The following is a 14,098-nucleotide window of genomic DNA, read 5'->3' as shown; positions in this document are numbered from 1 at the left end:
TCCTGCTTTCTGTCCTTTCTTTTTTGCTAAATCTTGTAGGGACAACACAGTCCCATCTTTTTGTCAATCTTGTAAATGCTTCATTTCCAATCAATGAAAGATCAATTTTCTCTTCACATTTGAGCATCTATCATTCTTATCTTACATTATTCTTTGCTTTGTATAAAAGGCTTATTTTTGACTTGTACTTTCTCTTAAAAACCTTTCTTACATTTTCAGGACAATTAACTCCTGAATCAATGACGAAATTCGTTATCAATCCTAAGTATCTAAAATTAGCAAGGTTTCCTGAGATGAAAGACAAAGCAGAGGTCAGCCAGGCAGCAGAGCAGACCGAAGAGCTAGCAGAATTTGATTCCACCATTCAGAAATTGCCAGAATTTGCTCACATTCAGAAGCAGGATGAACCATCATCTCTGGTTCAAGATCGGACTGAGGATGTCAACATTGGGTCGGAAGATGATCCGAAAATTCTCAAAATCAGGTTGGGTCTAAGCGAAGTTGAAAAAGCAAGACTCGTCCAATTTCTTAAGTAGCATCAGGAAGTATTTGCCTGGACTTACGAAGATATGCCAGGATTAGATCCCAAGCTGGTTGAGCATCGATTCAAGTTGAAACCAGAAGCCAGACCAATCAAACAGAAACTGAGGAAATTAGACCCTCGAATTGAGCAGCAAGTCAAGGAAGGACTTGAAGATTTGTTAAAAGCAGGCTTCATCCGGGCCATTGATTACCCAGATTGGTTAGCAAATATCGTAGCAGTCCCTAAAAAGAACGAAAAAGTTCGGATCTGCATTGATTTTAGGGATCTCAATAAGGCTACCCCGAAAGATGATTATCCACTTCCTAATATTGACCTATTGATCGATAGCACAGCAGGTCACGCCATGTTCTTTTTTATGAATGGATATTCAGGCTATAATCAGATCAAGCTGGCCATTTGTGATCAGTCGAAGACTTCATTTATTACCCCGTGGGGAACCTTCTCTTATACTGTTATGCCGTTTGGACTAAAAAATGCTAGGGCGACTTATCAAAGGGCAATGGCCATTATTTTCCACAATCAAATGCACAAAAATATGGATGCATATGTGGATGACATTCTGGTTAAGTCTAAAGAAGAAGAGGATCACCTTGATGCTCTTAGTCAAGTTTTTGAAAGACTTATCCTCTACAAGTTAAGACTTAATCCTCAGAAATGTGTTTTTGGAGTTGAGTCTGGCAAATTGCTCGGCTTCATTATCAGCAAGAAAGGAATCGAGGTGGATCCAGCCAAGGCAAAGGCCATTATTGATATGCTGCCTCCAACTAATCTCAAGGAACTGCGAAGCCTTCAAGGGCGTATTCAGTCTATTCGCAGATTCATCTTTAATTTGGCCATGAGATGTGAACCTTTCAATCATTTGCTTAGAAAAGGAGTTAAATTTGAATGAGGATCAGAATGCCAGCTCTTGTTTGAGTGCATCAAGCAGTATCTCCTTAATCCACCAGTTTTGAAGCCGCCAAAATTGGGGAAGCCTCTCTTACTATACATTTCTGTCAATCAGAATGCCTGTGGTGGATTCCTCGCACAGTATGAAGAAGGTAGTCTGATAAAGCACGCCATCTACTACGTGAGCAAAACTTTCATTGATTATGAAAAGAAGTATTCTCAGATGAAAAAAACTTTTCTAGCTCTGGTTTGGATGTGCCAGAAATTAAGACATTACTTGTTGGCTTCTGAAATCAAGTTTCTATCGAGACTTAATCCTCTCAGATACATTTTAGAACAACCATTTCTCACTGGACGGATTGCAAAGTGGCAAGTCCTTCTAATACAGTATGACTTAGAGTATGTTTCTCAAAAGTCGATTAAAGGCCAAGCGATCGCAGATCAGTTGACAAATTTTCCTTTGACAGAAGAAATTAAAGCAGAGGATGATTTCCCTGATGAGCACATCTGCAATATCCAACAGCCCCCAGTTTGGAACTTGTTCTTCGATGGCTCTAAAAATATGTCTGGCATAGGGATTGGTGTCTTGCTGATCACTTCAGAAAAAGAAATGATCCCTTATTCCCTCAAACTTGGTTTCCAATGCACTCATAATGTGGCCGAGTATGAAGCTCTAATACAAGGCCTTAAAATTTTGCAAAATTTCAATGTCAAGAGAGTGCATGCTTTTGGCGATTCACTACTTGTTGTCAATCAAGTTAACACTGAATATGTGAACACCCCAAAATTTTCAAAATTTTGTAAAAAAGACCTTTTTGCCCCTAATTCCATTTTCGGAGAAAACCAAAGCTAAATTTCAATCGTTCTTCAGATTTTCTAGATTAAATATTGATATATTCCAATTTAATTCCAGATCCGAATCCAGTGCTTTAAATCCATATTTCCTCAAAATCCGGATCCAAACGCATTTTCTGAAGAAATTGCCCCAAAAATAGCTTTAATTCTCAGAAAAATTCCTTTTTGTAAATATTTTTGCAAAAACACAAAAAAAATTGTTTTAATCTTTGTTTTCTCGCAAATCTTAGGATTTCTACTTAAAAATACAAAAAAAATGGAAAAATAACACCAAAAACCAAAAAATTTAAAAAATTATGAGAAAAACAAACGAGTTTAAAGCTTTTTAAAATTTAAGTTTTCTAAAAAGCCTTGGGAGCCCTTTTTTTGTAAAAACACAAAAATTAGAGGGGGTCATCTGCAAAATCCTTGTTTAGGGTTTTAAAACCCTTCGTAAGCGAAAGGGGCAGGAAAAATCCGAAACCCTTAGCCGCCTCCTCCCTCTCCTTCTCTCCGTCTCGGCCTCCATTAACCACCCATCTCTAACAGCCACAAAACCCTAAACAAACCTCTCGAACCTTCTCTTCCTCCTTAAAAAGGGATACAGGAAGCCCCATTCGAGCCATCTGTTTTCACCCCCGCACCTTCTCCTTCCGCCATCGCTCCACGCATCCCTTTTTTTTTCTTTTATCTTCTTCCTGCCTTCTCTTTTAAGGGGTTCCCATCTCAGAGCATCGGTATTCGGCTTCTCTTCGCCCTGCACTCCCTCTTTCACGAAGCACCACTATGCCTCTTCCATCGGGTCCTCCCTCTTTCTCTCCCTTTCTAGGTATTGCCGAAGGGAGGATGGTTTTGTAATAACGACAGCGGTCATCCACACAGCATAAGCCCCCCCCCCCCCCCCCCCCAAGCTATTGAAAGAAGTCTCAGCAGAATCCCTGCCAAGCCATGAATGCCCACCCAACAATGGTGATTTTCCCCCTTTTCAAAGGATCAAATCCAAGCCTCTATTCCAACGACGGTGGCCAAAGCTGAGCTTAAAGCATGAGGTCACGATTTCCCCTTCCTCTTCTTCCCCTTTAGAAACCCTACAGCTCCAGCGAGGCTACGATTGATCCATCTTCTAGCATTCCAGATTAATCCTACAATTAAGAATCAAGGTAAGCATTGTCCCTTCCATTTTCTAAATTTTATTTTTCTGCTCTTTCTCTTTTAATGCAACCATCGTAGAGTCGATTTGCTTATGGCAAAATCGACCTACGCTTATGCAACATCAATCGGAATATCCTAATTCCAACATTCCCCTTTGATTTTGTAATTTATATATATATATATATATATATATATATATATATATATATATATATATATATATATATATATATATATATATATTTTTAGTGATCCGAACATTAGTTAATTCAGTATATCTGTGATCATCGCAAAATTTTTCCTCTCTTGTGGTTTCTCCCTCTTCCTTCTCTTTCCCTTTTCTAACTTCTATTCTCCTCCTTTTTGAAGGGAGAAAAATAAAAGAAAGAAAAGAAAGAGAGAAGAGAAGAGAAAAGAAAGAGAGAAGAGAAAAAGGAACTATTTTGCGCGGTCTCACTTGACCTTGATTTGAAAAGTATTTAGAAATTTAACTCGCCTCCGTTTTGAAAATTTATGGAAAAAATGGAGAGACGGGATTCGCTCGTCGGTACGAGGTTCGACCGTTCCTGGCGCCTTTACCAGAGGTAATCGAACCAAGGATCAAATCTATGCCTTTTTGCTTTGCCTAAATATAATCTAAGAATTTATTCTAACTCTAAATGCACAAAGAATCATACTTGTGCAATGCAAGGATGTATGCTCTTTTCAAAAGAATGTTTTGGAAATTTCCAAGTATTCTGAGATGAACTTGGTAAAGGAGTGAAGAAATGATTGAATCTAACTTAGAACTTGAGATAGATCAGAGAAGTTTCAAGTTTTTGAAGTAAATCAGAGTTTGGAAGGATAGATCTTGACTTTGAGAAAGAATGATTCGAAGCTTTGAAAATGAAGTTTCAAAGTCAGAAATGGACTTTGAATTTAATCATGGATTCAAGAGAAGAAGATGAAGTTTTGAAGTGATATTGAATTTGAATCTTAGAATGGGTCTGAGAAAATCAAATGGTATTTAAGAATAGAAATGGATTTAGGGAGTTCAAATGAGATCTGGAAATGGACTTGGATTTGAAATCTAGAATTGGGAATGGAATTGGATCTTAAAATGGATTTAAGATCTGAGATTTGAGATCCGATGTAAAATTGGGTTCTGGATCCTAAGATGGATTTGGATCTGAAGTTTGAGATCCAAAGTATGATTGGGTTCTAGATCCTAAGTGGGAATTGGATCTGAAGTTTGAGATCCAATGTAGAGTTAGACTCTGGACCCTAAGATGGAATTGGATCTGAAGTCTAAGATCCAAAGTGGAATTGGATTCTAGATCCTAAAGTGGAATTGGATCTGAAGTCTGAGATCCAAGGTGAAATTGGATTCTGGATCCTAAAGGAAATTTTTGATCTGAAGTCTGAGATCCAAGGTGAAATCGGATTCTGGATCCTAAAATGGAATTGGATCTGAAGTCTAAGATCCAAAGTAGAATTGTATTTAGAAACTGGATCCAAGTTGATCTAATTTTGGATTTGAGTTTTTGAAAGTCCAAGATGGGACTTTTGAGTATGGATCTGGTTTTTGAAAACTCAGATTGAATTTAAAAACTTTGAAAAGGCCAAGCTTTTGAGATTTTAAGAACAATCTCAAACTTTGATTTTGGATTTGAAAGGATGAACTTGATTCTGATTTTGAAATCAGAAGATAACTTCGAAGTTAAATTGAACTTTGAAGTTTGATTTTGAAATTTTGGGACATACAAATGGATTTCAAAGTCAAATTGGACTTTGAATTTGAAGTTTAGAATTTGAATTTTGGATATACAAATAGATTTCAAAGTCAAATTGGACTTTGAATTTGAAGTTAGAATCTGAAAATGATATCTGAATTTATGAGAGTTGAAAATTGATCTGAGAAGTGAAGAAGATATCTGAAGGAAATTACTTGGATTTATGAAAAGGAATTTTGAAAATATGATGTAATTCTATCCTAAAATGATGAATGAATTTAAAGAATTTGAAATTGGATTTTGAAAAGCCATTCCATTCTTTAAATGAATTAAAACAAGATCGAAGATATAATACATCCTTGACTATGGTTATTAAATGTATTATATAATAATCTATATTTAAATTCAGGTGAAGAATGAAACACATTTGGTGCTTTTATAGAATTTAAAATGAAATTAACTCTCAATATACCCTGACTATGGCCATTGGTATATATTTTGAGTTAATTTTAAGTTAAATTCTGATAAAAGAAGAAAATATTTAAGGAAAATATGATGAATTTTGAAAACGGATCCAGTGTGGATCCAGTGTTATTTCGTAAAAGATAAAAATCCTAAGTCTTGTTTACATCCCGACTATGGCCGTTGATGTAAATCATCAACTTAGGATCAATTTACCTCTTACGAAATGGTGCACGTGCCATTCGTGTTGCCATTTGTGTGAATTTGAGAAGTAAAGGAAAAAATGCATGAAAAACAAGTAATTCATGATATTTACAATGCTCATTCATTCTACCTAAAGCAGGGAATGTAAATTCTCATTTAAATCTAATTATTACAATTCTTAAAATCAAATATACAACTTCAAATAATGGTCTTTTCCACATGTTTCCTGCAAAACAACCGGGTTAGTATGAAAAGGGAAGAAAAATCTACACATATCATGTGGATATACAAAATGTTCATATGGATGATGACAAGACAGAGGGAATGATATATAGGCTCATACATATACATATATATATATATATATATATATATATATATATATATATATATATATATATACATGTATATGTTATATATATAGGTATATATATATATCTATATATATGGATACATATGGCATGAGAAAGGAGATGAGTTAATGGGTTGCAATAGTGGAACTGGATGATAAAGTAACAAAGGAAAATGAATATTGTGGCTGTTGGCAAATGGTTGATAAAGGGGAACAACATACATGAAGTGATGTAGTGTATAGGGCACATGATGGAACTGTGGCAATGTAGGTGACAAATGTGAGGGTGTGGAGAGTAGTGGATGAGGTAGGTGGGTGTTGGCAAGGGGGTGAGAAGCTAAGTTTTGTGAAGTGAGTGGATGTCAATATTGAGGAAAGTGTCGATGGGGTGGGTAAAGTGCTAAATATTACTAAACGAAATGGGTGGCTAAGTTGCTATAACAATGCATAGGGGATTGATTTGCAGGAAAAATGAGTATTGTATATTGAATGGAGGGCTATATACCTGCTAATGGTGAAATAAGATGATAGTGAAACGAGGGTAAATGTAATGGAATGAGGGAAGTGGAGGTGGCAATAGGCTGGAATGTCGCAGCAGGTAAAGTTGAGGTGTTCGCTGTTGTGGAGGGATGTTATAGATGCAGTGATGAGTGGTAGTTGCAGGAAGGTGAATGTGCACCAGGTGAAGGGTGAGGTGCTGATGTGATAAGATTACTTGATGATATTGGGTGACAAGTGATGGTATCGACATGTAAGTGGATAGCAGGCTTGTGACAGCAAGCAGAGATGCACAAATGCAGTGAAGGCTGTAATGCATATATAGGCGATCGAAATGGGGCTGCTAAGGGAGTGAAACTGTTGCATCTACTGTGGATGATGAACAACAGGGGTGGTGAGAAGTCATAGTCATGTGCTGTTGTAGCAGGGTGCTACTGTATTGTGTGCTATACAGCAATGTATCTAAGGAGTTACAGCTATTAGAATTTGTCTATGAAATGATGACACGTATGGCTGTAGGAATAGTTAGAGTGGTGATGGGATAAAATCAATGAAAATCTACCTGGGTTATGTGGAGTGATAGGTATAGCCGAACGTTGTGCATAGAAGGGAGTGCTAAAATGAAATGACCGGTGTAGAAGGCAGCCGGTGAGAGTTTCTACCTATGTTAAAGTAGACTAAAAGGTATCTATTTATATTATAGTTGAGCCTAAACCTATACTGTAAATATTTTTCGTTTTGCACATATTTGTTGTTTTGCACAGGTCATGAATATCCTAAAATTGAATCAAATAGATAACTTATGTGGTTATTATACAAATATAGTTTCAACTTTTAAGCATGGTCAGTAAATGATCTGGGCTTCATAGCAACAGCAGGGTCAACTAGGATCAGGGATTAAAAGATGTTACAGGATTATATCAAGATCAATAGATAAAATGATGCTGGCACTAAAAGAGCATATATAGCAGATGAGATTTATAGAATTCTAGCAAGAAATACCTATGTTAAAAAAATTAAAAGAGAGACGCGAATACAACATTGCAACATGATGGGGATGGGTGTTGTATCGTGATCAGTGGAATACCGTGAAAATGAAGTGTAATGAGTGACAGTAAAACGCAATTTGCAGGAAATAGGAGATTTTCTCAATCAATATAATCTGACTAACTTGAGATATTGAACCGTTCTACATGAATTTTCATTCAGTCAGCTTGGAATACAATATTTTTTCCATGGCACGATGGAACTTCACTAGTTCACGTGCTTTAAGATGACAGGAAATATTACTCTCCTTTGGCATCTCTGCATATATCTGTTCATAGCCAACAGGTTGGAATAAAGTATCCCATCCAAAATCTGATAAACCTCTTAGATGTACAATCTTTCCCTAAAAAAATTTTTGTTAAACGTGAAAGACAAAGATTATGGCACAATGGGACTTTTGATCACATGGATGATTCATATTGAGCCAGACATACATGATGAATTTCAGAAGCAGCGAGTGAAAGAAAAAAAAAATACTTACACGATGTGGAAACGTAAGAGTCAGAGATTCAAGATACTGAAACAAAATTCAAGCATGACCCACTTGCGTCTGGAGCCTCAGCTTAACACCACTGCATTGATGTGGCTGATATATCTATGTCCTGTTGCAAGCCCCCCCCCCCTTTGTGAATACCTTGATACTTCCTCAGCATTCTCACGCATGTGAGGCAAAGAGATGTGGCCGTGATTAAACTCAGAACTGAGCTTCACAGAGACTGATGCTGATGCTGAAGTGAAACCTGATTCTCTGCAGTTCATTGGTGAGGATATGCAACAAAAGAAGATGTAAAATTGGACCGAAGAAAGGATGCAAAAGAGGGATACGTGGGGTTATTCACTTGAAACATTATTATTAACAGAAGGCCTTCCCCATCACGGTTTTTTTTTAGTATACCCTTGCCTGCCGATATTGGATGAAACATAACTGCATTAACTCACATACAGAGTCTGACACTCCATGGTAGAGACAAAAATTGTCATCCGATAGTGTAGTAGCCACAGGCCAGAATGCTGGAGCATTGAATATTGAAACGAGTGAAAAGGCAACACAGAAGGCCTTTGTTATGGTATACCATGACTTGGATTCAGGAAGACGTTGAACGAGAAGGGTTTACAATGTCGCTAGTCAATGCATTAACATGAATGATATTGATATGGCTATGATGAAACAAACTTCGACAACAGTAAAATACCTATAATGAGATGCTGGAAAACCAAATAACTCAGAAGAAGAGATTGAAAATATGAAAGGTGATAATGAAATGATAATTAAAGGGGGGACAGAGTATGTCCTCTTGAGGAAATTCAAAAGAAATACAAAGCTAGTAAGATGATTATGACCATCAGAAAACGAGAGATCAGGGGACCGATTGAGGCTTTTCACGAGAGGAGCCTGATCTGATGTTGAATCAGACCGGACATCCCTTTTTGTGAGCCATAGCCAGATGCAAGATGATGACGAACTTCAGTTTGAAATTATATGGATAAAAGAAAGGGCAATCTATCGAAACACAGAGCATAGACATGGAATTGCACAATGTAAAAAAAAAAAAGGAAAGACAGAAAATGTGGGAGTTCTAAGACTCCATTGGTATTGCACGGAGGTAGATCGACATTGCCATAGGCAATCCGATGCTACCGAATGTGCTTTAAGTGGATGAAACAGAAAGAAAACTAAAAAAAAAAACAAAAGAAGAAAGAAGGATACTTGACAAATGAATTCCTGGAGGAGGGATGTATACAAAGGGCACCTCCTTGGCTTTTGCAGGGATTCTCAGAGAAGGAGAGGTGGATGATCGGATCACGAATAGTTGAAAAAGGGGTCGATAATGGATTCTACGCAATGAAGGTGAAGAAGCAGAAGAAGGGCAGGAGGAGGGGAGGTGATGGATGACAATGGGGAGGCAGGAGACGGATGGCCGTTGCCATCTTCTCCAATTTGCAAAGAGGGGGCTCCTTTTCAGAAATTTCCTAAAAAAATGGTTTTTGTTTTCAAAAAGAGGTTTCAAGAGAGGGTTTTAACAAAAAGTTAAAAAAAAAGATGGTAGATTACATAGTTTCTGAAAATTTTGGATTTTGGATTTTTGATTTTCTTATTTTTTTGTTCTTTTCTTAAATATATATTTTTTTGTACTTTTTGAAGACAAAATTCTAGAAACTAAGGATTTTGACTACTTTTTTACAAAATTTCAAAAATATTTACAAAAGCAGAGCTTTTTTTGAAAAGTCAGGTATATTTTGGGGAAATTTCTTCAGGAGAATGGGTTTGGACCCAAGTTTTGAGAAAATGTTCGAGTTTTGAAACTCGACTCGAGAAATACAATGTGATGGATCCAAACGGATATCGGATGGATTATCCGAGCTATTTAAAAACTATTTTTGGTACTTTCTGTAATTTTAATTTACAATTTGAACAATGAGACTCAGATTTGGATCTAGACAATGGATCCAGATCCGAAATCAATTTAAACATATAAAATGAATTTAATTTCAGTAAAAACTTGAGAAATGAACTGGAATTTAGATTAAAATGACTCATTTGCTCAAAAAATGAATTTAGGGGCAAGAAGGGAATATTTAAAAGATTTTGAAAAATTTAGGGTGTTCACAGATGCCCCTCTTTGCTACTAAGCCGGTTGAAAGTCGAGCTTAGTGGCAAAGATAACACTCCAAATTTTGAAAATGCCCCAGTCAGCAGATCTGAACTGGGTGTGGAAGAATTTATTTGAAAGACATGGTTCTTCAGGTTTAAAACTTTATCCTTGGGTGAAGATCCCGAAATGATGAGAGATAGGCATTTTGATATGACTGAGTAGAAAATGAGGAAATCGTGATGGGACTTTGGGTGAAGATCCCGAAATGATGAGAGATAGGCATTTTGATCAAGTCCCGTGGGCGAGTGTGAACACCCCAAATTTTTCAAAGATTTGCAAAATGACCCTTTTGCCCCTGACTCCGTATGAGAAAATTAAAGCGATTTCAAAGCCAAAATTCAGACATTCTTCAGATTTTCTGAATTAAATCCCATATTGATGTATTCAAATTCAATTCCGGATCCAAATTCAGTGTTTTAAATCCATATTTCCTCAAAACCCGGATTCAAACCCATTTCTGAAGAAATTTTCTCAAAATAGCTTTTAACTCCTCAGAAAAACTCCCTTTTGTAAATATTTTACAAAAACACAAAAAATTAGTTTTAATCTTTGGTTTCTCGTAAAACTTTAGGATTTTACTCTAAAAATACAAAAAATTTGAAAAATAGCAAAAAAAACCAAAAAAATTGGAAAAACTACGAGAAAAATGAATGATTTTCAAGCTTTTGAAGCCATTTTGCCAAAAACCTCATTTTTTTAACCATTTTTCAAAAATTTTCTAAAAAGGGAACCACCTTTTTGAAATAGGGAAAAGATCCAACAGACTCCTCCCGTGCTCCTCTTTTCTCCTCTCTCCATCGCAGATCTCAAACAAATCCTTTGATCTTCACCTTCCATTTTCAACGAATTCTTCACTCGAACCTTCCATCTCTTCTTTAAGAAGAGACCTTCCCCAATGATCGGGGCATCCATTTTTTTTATCAACTTTCACGTAGCAACCCTCCTTCGGCATCCGTTCGTTTTCCTCTTCAAATATCCATTTTCACATCGACTATTAAGGAGCACCATCCGTCGATCGATTGAAGTTCTCGCACCTCCCTTCTTCAATCAACTTGTCTCTTTGTTCAGCAAAAAGGGAGGAGCCCTCCAGGGTAAACACGAAGCCTCTTCTTCATCCCTCAGAACTTCAGTAGAACCCTGGTAAGTCGCCAATCCAACTTCATTCTAATTTCTTCTGTGATGTCCTCTGAGATTCATTTTTTTTTCATTTTTTTTTACCCATTTTGACGCACTATGGGTGGTGTTGGGTTGTTTATACCAACCTCAACCCATCCTGTGCAATAACAACAGGATCCTTTAATCCCGACATTCTTTTCTTTTTTATTTTCTTTTCCCTTTTGTCGTTCATTTCTGAATTCTTCTTTTTAATTCGCATAAAATTGCCATTTATTTCTACTCCTATATTACTTTGTGTCTATAGTTTAAATTTTGTCATTCGTTCATATGCGTATACATCTAGCTCCCGATATACCGTGAAGGAAGATCTGAGTATTCGCCCAGCATGGCTCCATCTGTTCTAATTAATCATGGGGTCCCATGCGATACAATTTACCATGAAATTCTCATTTGATCTTCATAATGAATCCAATTTCAGGCAATGTTTAATCGGGTGTTGTTGGCTGACTTGCTGTCTTAAAATCTCTCCCCTCTGCCTTTCTTTTCTCATTGTCTTCTTTCTTTCACCTCATTAGTTGCATCTCCGTGTTAGTATCACATTTTAAATCAGATACATTATCTTGTTGACGTCATAAGCCATCTCTTATCATCTCATTCTCATGTCCATACTTGACATCGCGTCAGTAGGTGATTGGAGTTAGCTTTATAGTTTCATTTACATGAGTTTGTACTCATCCATTATTTGCATCTCACCACATTCATATCACCTTGGTCGTATTCAGTTCATGAAGTCGATTGTTGCATAAAATCATATTTGCTGGGCTTGATATACTACAAGTAAATTACTGTATATCTTGCATCAGATTGACATCTTGATGGTGAGGTTTGCTTTACATCAGATTTGGTTCATTCGGTCGGCCAGACATTGAGCGAGGGATTAGTGTGTTAAAGAAAAAAAAAACAAAAAGAGATAAGGATTACTCAGATTCTTAGCATACATCCACGGGGTTCTTACCTTTTATCATGGTCATGGGTCAAATGGGTATCAACGTCCAACATCGAGCCTGATCGACATCATAAGCACACAGTACTTCATTTGTATCAAGAGCCCTATTGACTAGTTCTGTTCTCATCTTGTATGTAATGGGAATAATGTTAAGGAAGTAGGGATATGGGGTCATTGGAAATTCAGGACCAATCTCCTGTTCCAGCATAATGATTCCATTTTTTTTTTGGTTTATTGATGCTGTGGTTTGGAATTCATGCAGTGTTAGTTCCATTGTTCATACCATATACTTTTTTTCCTTCTCAGATTGTATTTGCTACAAAAAAAAATGGGGTGGGGAATATGAGTCTGGTTGCCAGCTTTCAAATCATGACCTGCAGCATTCTGTATATATTAGGACTTGATGATTGTATTGTCTCATGATTGTCAAGTTTTTTTTTGGTTTCTATTCATTTGATTTCTCTAAAAAATGGGGTGTGCATCTTCTGAAATGTGGGGTATTAGCTTTTGGATAAGCCATTATTGTATATTCAGATATATGGATGAGGGCTTCAGTCATAGCAGAATTACAACTTGTTCAGCCCTCACATCTATATGCCTCGGGAAAGAGAGCCATATCTACAGTTTTGATATACCATTTTTTTTTCTTTTTTTTCCTCTCTCTTTCCTTTCTTCCTTTTGTTTGTTTATGTTCATATCTGTATTAGCTATTGAATGTCTTACCATCTGTCTTAAGTTAAAATTTACTGAATATTGTTGATGTTAAATCAACCATCTTATTCCAGTTGCAGGAATCTTCAATGATTATTGTTAAAGTAATCTGATTACTACTGAACTGCATCTATGTGCATGGTCTTTCCAAAGGGAATCTGATAACTGATCTCCAGTAGTGCATATTTCGTATTCATCAGCAGCTGCTACAAGGAACAGCTATATCTGTGTTTGGCCGCAGATTCATAGCGAGTTATATGTGTGTTTTGACATCTGATATCTTTTTTTATTTTATCACATATGAGCCCCATTACAATTTCTCCAAGTTGGGAAGTAGAGTATTAAGTAACCTGCATGAATGGATAAATGAATAAGTGTTGAGCACTAAAGGTTGATATAAATTGTGTTGGGTGGCCTCTTACAGTCAGTACACACATTAACAGTTAATGTGCTGGCATTATGTAGCATAGGCTGATAGTTAGTTTGTGTTACTCCGTTAACAAATCAGTAGGTTAGTGAGTCTGTATCAGTGTATGGGCCAGTCTTGGCTCCGCAACATGCATTAATCTATATCAGATATTATGTTTTAGTGCAATTAGAGGTAAGAATAGATCAATAATTCTGTACTAGCAATGCATCGATATTGAGCAAAACAGCGTCGATGCGTGAGGTTAGCATATATTGCCTATTAAAATTGGAGTATCAGTTTGCATGCATGATGGGTCAATATAGGTTATGTTGATATAGGCGTTGGTAGGTAGTGTACATCAGCACCCTAATATTCATGTATAGGTCATATTGATATAATTTGTCTGGCATATCATTAGACCATTATTTTTTAGTCACTGCATCCCTGATGGAGTATCACCTGCTACTCTTGTGCCTCCTGCAGCGTCACATGTTCAAAGCACACTGCTA

Source organism: Nuphar pumila, chromosome 16, assembly GCF_984573655.1.
Source record: "Nuphar pumila chromosome 16, dmNupPumi1.hap1.1, whole genome shotgun sequence".
Lineage (NCBI taxonomy): Eukaryota > Viridiplantae > Streptophyta > Magnoliopsida > Nymphaeales > Nymphaeaceae > Nuphar > Nuphar pumila.
Note: the sequence above shows the minus strand (reverse complement) of the source record.